The sequence below is a fragment of the Nannospalax galili genome, unplaced genomic scaffold (assembly GCF_000622305.1).
Source record: "Nannospalax galili isolate Female #2095 unplaced genomic scaffold, S.galili_v1.0 scaffold136, whole genome shotgun sequence".
In the NCBI taxonomy this organism is placed as follows: Eukaryota; Metazoa; Chordata; class Mammalia; order Rodentia; family Spalacidae; genus Nannospalax; species Nannospalax galili.
Window position 1 is genome coordinate 6,457,185 of NW_008340872.1, and position 10,095 is coordinate 6,467,279.

A 10,095-nucleotide genomic window follows, 5' to 3' on the forward strand; every position below is an offset into this window, starting at 1 on the left:
CTTCTGTGGAGGAAGCTATGGTCCAATTTGGCTTCACTCCTGTGGCTAAAACAAGCTGATGGGACCATAAACACCTATTTTTCTATTATGTTCTAAGTAGCAGGACCTTCAACTACAGTTCTGGTGGAGGACACTACAATCTTGATTTTGGCATTTCTCATAAATGACATGAAATTGGTCCTACTTACAGAGGAATCTAGGGAAAGATAAACAAGACTTGCCAAACCCAATCTCACAGAATATTCTTTGCTCACTCTTGAAATTTAGGTTCAACCTCCTTTAGTTTTAGTCTCAGAATAGTTCCACTGAGAAATTTGCAAGAAGATACAGCTGTCTATGGCATAAATGTAAATCTGATAAAACTGATCAGCTCTGAAGGAGGATTGTGACTTAGTTCCAGAGTTTCTCACCTGCAGTCTTATGCCAATACTTCCAAAATTCCACCCTGTGATCACAATCACAAAAGGCCCTTACCAGGAACCCAGAAGAAGTTATTCTTTCATTTATTTGTTAGTGTTACTATGATCAAAGAAGGCCTTTAGCAGGTACCCAGAAGAAGTTACTCTTGGGGCTGGAGAGATGGCTCAGCAGTTAAGAGCACTGACTGCTCTTGCAGAGGACCCAGGTCAGATTCCCAACAGCCACATGACTGCTAACAACCATCAGTTACTCCAGTTTCAGAGGATCTGAGACTGCCTTCTGTCCTCTGTGTGCATTCTACAATATTGATGCACTTATATATATATATGTAGGCAATATATTCATACACATAAAATAAAAATAATAAAATATTAAAAAGAAGCTACTCTTTAATTTAGTTAATATGTTACTACATACAGACCCTGAAGTAGACACTTGTCCCAGTTTGCATTAATGACCATGACACTAGAAAACAGTCTAGAACACCCAGAGGCAAGTCAAGGTTTAAACTACTAGGACCTCTTACCAAGTATGTCAACTGCCAACTTAGCAGCAACCACGTGACCTGGTTTGATCTTGGAGGTAAACTCAGAGTTATCACATAACACACAACCCCTACGAAACACTTGTAAAAGCCAAATGGGCATTTTTTTTTCATTCAAATGCGCAAACACTAATTCAAAACTCAATATAAAATAAAGATCAGGGACTATAACATTAAAAAAGGGAACTAACAATTTCCAGTAAAGACTGTAAAGAAATGAAGATTGAAAAATGGTCTAAAACAATTCAAAATAACCAACTTAGAGAAGTTCAATGGAATACCTCACTACAGAGAAATAAATTAACTTAGGAAAAAAATGAATGAATAAAAATAAATCAAGAAAAATAACATGAACAATGAAAGTAAAATGTTAATAAAAAAGAAATCATAAAAATAATTTGACAATGGAGAGAGCTAAACTTTGTAATGACAGAGAAGCTGAAAAGACAGGTTTTAGAATAGTTTTGACTTTGTAGAAAAATAGATAAGTGAATTCAAGTCCTAGGGAAAGAGCTATAGCCAGCGTCATGCTTAATGGAGAAAACCTCAAAGCATTCTAAGATCAAGAATAAGACAAAGAGGATTAAGAAAAACGTATCCACTGTCTCCACTCCTATTTAGTATACTACTAGAAGTCTTAACCAGAATCAGGAAAGAAAGAAAAGAGGTACACACAGAAAAGGAAGAATTCAAATGTCCCTATTTTCAGAGGTTATGATTCAATACATAAAAACCCTGAAGACTCTACAAGAAAATTACTTCATCAAAGTGGCTGGCTACAAAATTAACGGTAGATTAATATTGTGAAAATGACCATCATTTACAGAAATAGAAAAATTGTTAATATTCATGTGGAATTTGTGTTCCTACCTCCTTGCTTCTGCCCTTTCAGCATACTCTTCTGACTTGCCCCACAACAGCAGCTGACAGGCAAATGTAGGTGAGGGAAATTTCAGAGTACAAACTCTGGGTGAAGAGTTGCAGTCAGTGACAAGGGAGGAAGAATAAGTTTTCTTCAGGGACATGTTCCTGAGCACCATTAAATAGACTCACAGCATATATGTAATATGTATGCAGCAATAACAATCAAAGAATAGGAAAAGAAATTGAGACAGAATGGGAGATGTGGGAGGAATAGAGAGGGAGGAAATGATGTAAATACAAAATTCATGTATGAAATTATCAAAATATTTAAACATTTGAATATTGTATATTTAAATATTTGTGACTATACATATATAAATATTTTTTAAGATTTTATTATTTAAACTTTATATGTATGCATGTATTGCCTGCATGTAGGTAAGTGTACCCATGTCATGCAATGCCCACGGAGGACAGAAGAGGCTGTCGGATCCCCTGGAACTGTAGTTATGGACAGTTGTTAGCTGCCATGTGGGTGCTGGCAAAACTATTTTAAGAAGAAAAATTTAAAAATTCATGGAAGCACAAAAGATCCTGGAGAGCCAAAGCAATACTGAGCAAAAACAACACTACTAGGGTATCATTAAATCTGACCTGAAGGTATACCGTAGAACCAAAATGATACCATCGGCATGTTATTGGTGAAAAACAAATATACAGAAATTAATGGGCTAGAGGGCCCAGATAACAGGGCCCCCAGCTACCGTCACCTGAACTTGTACAAAGATGTCATGAATAGTTACTGGTTCAGAGCATTTTCAACAAATGATTCTGGAAAACTGAATGCCAGGTAGAAGAAGAAATTTAGACTGCTGTCTTTTGCCTTGCACAAAAGTCAACTTCAAGAGGACCAAGGACTTCAATGTAAGATCAGAAACTCTGACACTTCTTGAAGAAAAATTTTATAGTGCAACTGCACACACACCCACACCCACACACACACATGCACCCAGACACTCCATACCTGAAAACAGTACTCAACATTACCAGTCAGTTTTAATTGATTTCCAAAGAAAAGTGCAAATAACAAAATAATCATTCAGCTGATTATTTTCAACCTAGGGTTGAAAATAATCACAATTTCTATATTCTTATATTTTTTACTAAAACTGTGTTTTACTTTGAAAAACTAAGGTGTGTCTGTCTTATGAGCTCTGAGAAGGTGATACCATGTTTTGTTTACAGTACTGGGCATCAAAGACATAATGTTCATAAACATTTACACCCTTAAGCTAAGCCATTGACTTTAAAGTATTTTAAATGAATTAAAGGTACGCCCCCAAATTAATAAATTAATAAAAAGGAATGTTTGTGTGTGTATGTGTGTGTACGTGTATGTGTGTTTGTTTGAATTTATCCAATTACATATAATGGGAATGAACTTACTTGAGAATTTTTGCCAACATAATATTTGGTGGTATGGAAAGAAAGTGGAAGTAAGGGTCCTAGGTAAAGTGAAAGAATAGAGAAACACTCCTGATAAGTCAGCAAAATAAAATGAACAGGGTTATACCATATCTCCTATCAGCTAATGCCAGAATCTACACTTCTGTGTAACATATAGGAAAGAAGTACCATTTAAGGTGACCTAATACATGTGAATATAAGTTAAGAGATTAATAAATGTGTTAGCCTTCTCTCGCTATGACTAAATACCTGAATAATCACCTTAAAAGAAGGAAGAATTTGTTCTGACTCATGATTCATAGATTTTTTTCATGCTAAGAATTTATGTGTTTATATACACACATATGTATGTAAATAAATACATATGTTTAAAATATAATTTGAAATTTCTCTTTCCTGTCCTATTTTTATTTTATTCATTGTCTATTTCATACATGTATATTATAAGGTTGGAGCATTTTACTCCCCATTTCTCTCTCTGACTCCCCCTCCCACTGAATCATTTCATCTTCCCAACAAGTCTTCTCCTCCTTTCATGTTTTCTGAGCCACCAAATTTGTTAATGGTTCTTTGAATTAACACAGCTGGAGCCTTATGTACTGGAATAAAGACAACTTATCAGTGGCTAGACCACTAAAGAAAATTCATTTCCTCTCTAGCACCTGCAAACCTCCCATAGTTCCTCAGTGAGCTATGGTCTCATGAACCCCTTTTTCCAAGCATTCTCTGCAACATGATGAGATTTAAATCTCTCCATCAACTGCCAATCATTGAGAAACAAAGCTTCTTTGATGAAAGTTGAGAGCTAATCTACAGGCATAAACACAAATGCTTAGAAGGCACTTTGACACCATGTACATTTAGCAAAGCAACATTTGGTTCCATTTTTTGGCTATTGTGAATAGAGGACCAGTCAACATGGAGGCTCAAATGTGTCTGTAGTAGGATACAGACTTTGGGATATGCCAAAGGGATATAGCTGGGTCTTACAGTAAATCTAATTTCAGCTTTTTGAGAAAACCACACTACTTTGCATAATCCACCATATAGACTATTATATACAAGATAGATTATATACACATTGCATAATATCATGTATCTCCATCACTAGATAGATGAAATCATTTGAAAAGAGGTAAATTCACCCTTACCATCAAATTGATCTCCAGCTCTTATGAACCTCTATGGCAACAACTATGCTCATCAAGGATAAGACATTCTTCTTGTTTTTGCCCTGGCTCAGGGTCTTGTAGTTTTATTGACCATCAAACACTTGATCTCTATGGGACAAGGGGTTTTCTAACACTCTATCTGAAATTTGACAATATTTTTTCTCATTTAGATCTTAGCCCGTTTCTTTCTTTGTTTCTCTGTTGCCTTCAAAATCATGCATAACCTTGAAGGCCTTAGTGGCCATTGCTTTTCTGATACTCTCCCAAGGACCTTAATCAAACAGTCATGCTGTTACTGCATAATCAGAGCTACGCTGAAGTAGAGCATGTACCCTTAGTTTACAACTTCATCATTCTGGATGAAATTTCTTTTGTTACTGGCACATCATGGACAATGTGCTAATTTCTTGATTCCCTGGGAAAATACCTGAACATTTCCAATATAATTACTTTATTGATGGGTTTGAGAGATGGCACTGACTGCTCTTGCAGAGAACCCAGGTTCAATATCCAGCACTCACGGTAGCTAGCAACCATCCGTACCTCCAGTTCCAGGGGATCCTATGCCCTCTTCTGGCCACCGTGGGCATCGCATGACATGCATGCAGGCAATACACTCATACGCATAAAATAAAAATAATAAATAAAATACTAAAAAATTACATTTTTGAAATTGCAAGTGGATTTTAAATCTTATTAATTCTTCTTTGTAGACTATCAGCTAAATTTTACCAATATTTTTATGTGTTAACAATAAATTTTCTTTGTGAATATTATTTGTTAATGCTCACTTATAGAAGACTTAAAACAAACTTCCTTATAAGATGTGATATTTTCTTCTTAGAAATTCATATTAAGTATTTCAGAATTAACTAAACCTAAATATTTTTAAATGATAAAAGTACACTTTCATTTATATGAATTCATATAATCCTTTGTGTTCTTGTTTCAGATTTACTGTGAACCTTTCAGGAGCTTCAAACTATACAAGAAGGAAGTCTTCTGAGGTATTGCTCTCCTTTCTCTGATAGGGTTACTTTATTATATGAAAGTAGGGTAAAGTAGTCAGGACCTGTTTTTCTAAGCTTATCAAACTTCAAACAAGGGTCAAAAGAAAAAGAAGAAAGAAAGAAGGAGAGAGAGAGAGAGGAAGAAAAAATAAAGAAAGAAAGGAAGGAAGAAAGAAAGAAACCACACTAAGAATATTCGTTGCCCATCGGCGAACACTGGTATTTTATGGAACTCACAGACACCAAACACTCCACGGCATGCACTGAATACCTCAGAGTTTGTACTGAAGTAGTGTGAGGTTCCACACACTGCATACTCACTTGTGCTCTTTCCAAAACATTCAAAGTCATTCTAGGAAATAAACAGCAAACTATAACATCTGTGTAGTAAAACGTTAATAATTATAGGTGATTCTAGATAAAGTGTCAGTTGTACTATATTGTTTTTCTGAAATGTTTTGCTTGAAACTACATCCAAATGAAATGTAGAAGCTAAAGAACTAAAAAAGAGAGGAGAATGAAATTCAATGATAAGAAAAATGTGACATGATGCAAGGAGAGGAAAGAAAGCACTTGGTAATTCAATCAGGTTCTGTTGGTCTATTCATAGGCTTGGAGACCTGATGACAGTCACCCTTTACTAAAAGAGCTTGTTTTAAGAAGTGCAGCTAAAGAAATGAATTGCAGGTAAAGTAAATAAATAAAAGAAATTATGTACCAATGGCATTAAAACTTCGCAATACTCAAAAAAGGATTATCATTTTCCTGTTTTGCACATTCCTTTGAAAGAAAGTTTAAGGAAGAAAAGATAATAAAAACTGATATGCAAACTACATTTAATTGAATTATTAACAAGGGAAAGTGTTTTGATGGGCATTTAGGCAAGGGATTGGTTCATGGCAAATATGATAAATTACTCTATGAACAAGCCTACCCTTACATTGCTTATAAAACATGTCAATTCTATGAGAAGTACTTAAGTACAGAAGCATAGGCATGTGCTTCTATTTAAACACTATCTAACACCTTATAAAAGAGAAAAATAGAGGAGTTCATATTAATTTAAGAAGGTAAAGGGCTTGGTTAGTTTAGTGGGGGCAGAATTTTCTCACAAAGTAAACATGGAGATGTAATTGATAACAAAGTTACACGAGGAAGAAGCAAATTAGGATTTAAAAACAAAACCAGATAATTTAGAAAATTGGCATTTACACTAAATACATATATTTACAACCATATAATGAATTTCCAAGTGAAAGTATTTCAGAATGATGTTAATTATTGATATTTCAATTCAAATTATTTCATATTTATTCACTGTAATCATATCCGGAAACATTCACAAAACATTTCAAATATTACCTCATGAATAGTTGGGGTTGATAGATACTTTTCAAAACTGGATTTGGGAGCAAACCATTACTTTACTTTAGACAACTGATTATTTAAGGCAGATTTTCAATACCTTCAGTTGTGAAATCCCAGTAAGTTCCAAATCTATTTATGTAATTGTTTTGTAATTTTTTTCTTTTAAAAGATTATGAATGGAGCATATGTCAAGTACAATGGAGTTCATAATGTATATATTAACACTTTATAGTTTTTACATATCTTCAATACATTAAAGAACATAGGTCACCATATGCTTGCCAATGACATGTAGTAATTTTATGAGTAAAATATTTTAATAACGAAGATTGTAAAGTTGTATAATATTTCTCTGCTCAGATACCACACATACATATATGTTGAGGTTGTCATAGTGTATCATATACACGTCATCTTACCATAGACTTAATTCAAGAACTTTGCATCAAATTCTAGAACAACTTGAATAGTCACTAATCATTTTCATAGTTCGATGATCTTACTTTAAGGATGTCACTATTTTACAACAAAATTAGATGTAACTGAGTACACAATATTCCACCTCAATATCAGCCTGGTCATCTCTGTACTGAACCTTCTGCCTCTACATCCTTCAACTGCTTTCTAACAAGCTCTGCTGCATCAATAGTCTTTGCTTACTGATAAGCCTTGAGAGGTTTTATCTCTGCTCATGGATTTATGATGGTATCCTTATCTCTCTTCCTAATCCCCTTCACTCTATATCTTTTCCAGTCACAATTTCTATCAGAAATCATTTGCAGATTTATCAAACCACTATTTACATTTTGTTTTGAAATAAATATCTCCCAATATAATATCATATAACTGCTTTATAGTATCAATGCATTTAAATATACAGACATACACTGGTTATACAGAAACATACATGACACAGACAATATTACACACACACACACACACACATACACATTGACAGATAAGAGCATAAATTGTTACTTTAAAAAATTTCGTTTTACACATTTATTTACTTTTTGTGTGTATGTGTATGCAGGTGCTATGGTGTGCTGATCGAAATCAGAGAGCAACTTGCAAGATGTAGTTCTCCCTTTCCACCCTGTGGGTGTCAGACATTGAACTCAGGTCCTCAGGAGGCAAGCATCTTTACACAGTAAGCCATGTCACTGGCCCCTAAGTTACATATTTTCAGTTCACCATCATTTTGACCATATCCAAATATATTCAAATGATGGGGCTTCAATGTAATTTTGTTTTAATAATATTTTCTAAAACCTTATCATGTTCCTTCACAGCATAAACTGTGAAAATTTCTATATGTCATACATCTGTTTATGTCATACATCTCTTTGTTCTATAGTGTAATAGCTAATGTTTTGTGATTGTTTTCAAAACATGCACATAAAAAATGACATATAGAAAAAACGACATATATATTCTGCCTTCTGTTTTTTCTTTGTTTGCTTTCTGACAGGGTCTCACAAAGCATTCTACGCAGGTCTTGAACTTGGGATCCTGCTGCACGTGCCTCTCCAGTGCTGAGTTTACAGGGTCTGAGTAGTGTAGACTGCCTTGAATTCTTCACCCTCCTGCCTCAGCCTCCCCAGTATGGGGATTACAGGCATACGCCGCCACCATGTCCAACAATACTGTCATTTGGAAGGCATTTTATCAAGTCTCAACCATCTGAAGAAAAGACATGTCTTCACACTGTATTCAAACTGGAGGATGAGAAACACAGTGTTGAGCCCCCGATACGACCACATTGCCTTGGATTTCCCTATCAGAAATAATCTGCTACCAAGGAAGATAAGAAACATTAAAGATTCAACATCAGCCATGGAGCCAAAGTCGCACTGTTCCCCCGGCACTTACAAGCAGCAGCCAACGACATCCCCACTATCACTTTTCCTCATGAACCTCTACTAAATGCACTGCTTCCTTTACAGCTCCTGCTACCTGGGATAAATTTGGTTAGGGCAGTGTGAAAGTCTCCTGATTTCACTGACCTATCTGCTATTTGCCTTTCTTTTTTGATATGTAGCTCCCCAGTATCACTCCTCAAACAGTCTAAGATACCTCTCAGAGAACCAACATGCAACATTGAAATATGGTGCAATCAATAGAGTAAATCTGAATACTAGGTGTCAGTGTGGAATAAAGAAGGTATACAAAGCAGTATCTTTTCAAACTTCTCCTGCAGTTGTGTTGTCTGTGGTTGCAGACACGCATGAGCAACCGTGCTCCGAAAATACTGATATTTGCCTTGACTTTTTCAAGAGAGAGATCACATTCACATAACTACCATTATTGCAATCAATCTATTATTTATCATTGCTCACTCTGCCTAATATGTAAGTCAATATCATATGAATAAATTTATATGACAATGTATATGTAAGAGTAGAGTTTGTGTTATCTGTGGTCTTAAGCATCCATGGAGGCCTTTGACTATCTCCCTCGTGGAGAAGTTGGAATACCCAAGTAAGATAGGATTCTGGACTATAACATATGATATGATATGAGGACAAAAGTGACATTCCTTTTTCCATGAGGAGAAAAGCATGTGATGAAGACAGCAGCTTTCAGTTTCAAGAAACACTGGGGCATCATGTTCGTATATGAAGGATGTTCTTTTGTTAAAAATATTTTATTTATTATTTTTACTTTATGAGTATGAGTTTATTGCCTGCATGTAGGTAAGTGCACCCATGTCGTGCAATGCCCGCAGAAGACAGAACAGGCTGTTGGATACCCTAGAACTGGAGTTATGGACAGTTGTTAGCTGCCATGTGGGAGCTGGGTTTCGAACCTGGGTCTTCTGCAAGAACAATGTTCTTAACCACTGAGCCATTTCTCCAGCCCTGAGAGTTATTCTTTTAATTGTATTTTTTTAGTGAATTTTGGTGTATCTCATACAAAACATCTTAATCATCTTTCTACTCCCTCCCCATCCACATCCACCAATAGCACCCCACTGGATTTCTAGCATTCTGGCATTTATGTTAAGATTATCGAACCAAGTAAGCGTGCCCAGATGCTCCTTAGTGCAAGTTCATCCACTGGTGTCTAGTTAGTCTATATAAAGTCACTCCCTTAAAGAAGATCAGCTCTCCCTCACCCAGAAGTAATCAGCTACCAATAGTTCTTCAGGTAAGACTGGGGCCTGCTGCCCATTTCCAAGTAATATGCTGGGTTTTTGTCTGATTGAGTTTACATGGGTCTTGTTCATGCTGACACAGAAGCTTCTTTT